Source organism: Saccostrea cucullata, unplaced genomic scaffold (assembly GCF_032062105.1).
Source record: "Saccostrea cucullata isolate Sc308-1 unplaced genomic scaffold, CSIRO_AGI_Scuc_v1 ctg4658, whole genome shotgun sequence".
In the NCBI taxonomy this organism is placed as follows: domain Eukaryota; kingdom Metazoa; phylum Mollusca; class Bivalvia; order Ostreida; family Ostreidae; genus Saccostrea; species Saccostrea cuccullata.
The window spans coordinates 1,057-4,152 of record NW_026931246.1 but is presented as its reverse complement, the minus strand read 5'-3'; the positions used below and the strand labels follow the sequence as shown (position 1 = coordinate 4,152).

At 34.1% G+C, this 3,096-nt stretch overlaps 1 pseudogene; it reads right to left on the bottom strand.

Annotated features, from left to right (window-relative positions):
• Nucleotides 1-311: 311 nt before the first annotated feature.
• On the bottom strand, nt 312-2,658 carry LOC134231928 (uncharacterized; annotated as a pseudogene).
• Nucleotides 2,659-3,096: the final 438 nt, after the last annotated feature.

Below are 3,096 nucleotides of genomic sequence, written 5' to 3'. Positions count from 1 at the left end.
CATCGATCTATTAAAAGCTTTCCCTATCCTTAATGCTTCAAATACCAGTGCATCAGCAAATCAAAATGTGTCTTGCATTTAAGCAAATATGAACAGAAAAAAATGTAACACTCAGGTTTCTGGAAGTGTATTTCCTCTTCTTTATGTATACAACATTGCTTTGCTAAACTATAATTCTTTATTTTTAAATGATATTTGATTTTTCAATCAATAAAATGGTCATTTAGAAAATATTGTAGAGAATAAATATTCAAAACATAAGTTCTACCAGAAAGGATTCTACAAATCTTTCATTTCTTTCACTAGATATCTTAGTGACAAGTTCCCTGTATTCTCATTTCTGTAGCTGTTTGTATGCTGTTGAATGGTACTTGTCTTAGGGATTGTTGGTATGAGTATAGAGCAGCCTGGAGGTTCCCTGTCACCTGTTGACAGATCCCCAGAATCTCCCACGATATGTCTCTGGACGATAAAGGTATAAGCTGCCCCTGATCATAGTGAACTAAGGTCTGTAGATCATTTAAAGCTGTTTGTACTCTCATTGTGTCTACATGTCTGAAGCACAAGATCTCTAACATGTACAACAGTATAAAGGGTGGGATGAATAATATATTAGTTTTATTCTGTAGACTGAACTGTTGTTCTGGTATCAATTCCTTGATATAATAGATTTCATTGTACAGTCTGATATCCTCTGCTACAGCCTGTCTCATCTTTGTAGACCAGGACTGTCCCCCTACAGTCTCAGTATACATCTCTGTGTCTACGTTTGACCAATACATCACATATGGCTGTGCTAACTTAACCTTGGTTATCTTTATAATAGATAAAGCTTCCATGTATCTAAGTGTCTTGTAATAATATAAGTTATATGCATCATGTCAGAAATACGACCAAATTTTGCTGCTAATTTCAGCATTTGACAGGAGATTTTGTCAGCTCTATACCTCAGTTTGTTCTTATGTGTGTAAAATTCCATGAATAATATAAAAGCAGTGTTCTGAAGGACAGTAACTGTATGTTTCTGTAGCATCACAACTTGATATTGTGTAAGAAGAGATGACTCTATCATCTGTTCTATTGTATGTATATATCTCATACAGGTTTCTAGGTTTAGTGTGTAAATTGTATCATTTCTGTATATCTCATGAAACAGCTTAGTATCAAACTCAGCCTCAGAAATCAGAGTATGTTCATTTGTACATATGGAGAGGTAAGGATTGTGAAGGACATTTACAATATAAGATCTAATGGATGGACTATGTAGCAGGAATGCTAAACCTTTCTTATACAACCCATACAGTCTTATAAATAGCTGATGTTGTGCTTCACCATGAATCTTACTCAGAAACATGTTATTTTGGGGAATGAAAAAGTTTGGACAGACCCCCTCATACACCCACTTAAGGACTATTTTAAAGCAAACCCAGAAACACTCCAGGAGATTTTGTGGACACCAGTGTTGTATTGTATTTTGTTGAATCATCCAGAAAACTGCTGTTTTCATATGATAGGAACACAGTAATTTTTCACCATCACCTAGTTCATTGTTAATTATTTCTGTGAAGAATAATTTAAGCAATCCATAAGTTAAGAATTGACAATGCTTCATAGCACACACAAGTTTATGTTCTGCAAGAGAGAAGGAAATTCTCCATTCATCGTGTTGATGATGTCCTAGTGTATGTCCTATTGGTACAAAGTGACATCCATTTTTCACTATATCATCAACAATATGAGGCTGGGGCCATGACCGACATCTGTCTATCCATGAGGAGGCAGACGGAGGCCAAAAATCACTAGCAAAACAGTGCGCGAAATCAAAGTGTGTTACTCCTGAAATAACTCCACTGGTACAGGGTCCATGTGGAATGAAGTCAGGAAAACCAGCAAAACACAAAGTAATTCTGTATATTGAACTGGAGATATAAAGCCTGTTACTCATTCTTACACAAGATACCTGGACACTTCTGTTCATGCTTGGTGACAGTAAAAATAACAGAGTAAATCCTGGTGGACTATCAGAACAGTCACAGAGGATCAGTGTTTGTCTGTGTGTATTGTAATACTGAGACCGAGATAATTCCCAGATCACACGGTGATTATTTGGCCAGTACATATAGTCCTGATCTGATCCTTCAAGTCTGAATCCTTCTTTGTATCCTCCACTAACTATCACACTGATCTCATCACTTGCTTTCCGTTGATTTTCCACCACATCCCTGATGTCCATCACATCTCTCCTCATGGCCACCAGTTGTGAGGTCCCAAGTTTATTACCTAGTCCCATGAACACTGACTCTGATATATGTTGTAGGGCTGTCTTCCTAATGACAAAAATCAGGGAATTGATATATCTTAATATATATGTTATACACCAAAATTTTATAAATTCAATTTTCTTAAATTATTATATGATTTCGATGATTATATACAAGTATTAAGCTTATTCATATTTCATTCTAAGCTTATAAAAATTCTTTTGCTTTCAAAGTTGATTTAAAACATGTTTTCGATTTCTCACAAAATAGAAAATTTAAAAAATGTATGCTTATCGTATGGAAAGTTAATCAATGCATCAGAATATATTTCTGATACAGACATTGAAGACGATGTAATACAAATCAAATCTTACATTGGAGACGTGCAAATGGGGTCCATTTTAACAGATTAACATAAAGATATGAAATTACTTTGTGCTATATATAAATCTACTTTCATTTTATAATGCCTTTTTGTGTCCTCTGAGATATAGAATGGAATTTAAAGTCTGAATGGAATTAATTTCAATTAAACTCTTTGGACAATACACTTAACAAAACATCTAAATGTTCACTCTAATAAATTTATTCATTTGAAAACTACTTTATAGAATGGTATGATATTTTCAAATTATTACAGCTAAACAAATGAGTCTTCTTAACAACTGTTGAAAGAAAATCAAATAATCTTGATCATGATGATAACCAATGTTCCGTGACGAAGCTTAAAAACAATAAATCTGTACTTTGGGGCATTTGTTTTGTGTAATTAGCATTTTTCTTGTGATCTTTTGGAATGTAGTCTGTTCGTCATTTTCATTGCCATTTAATCACT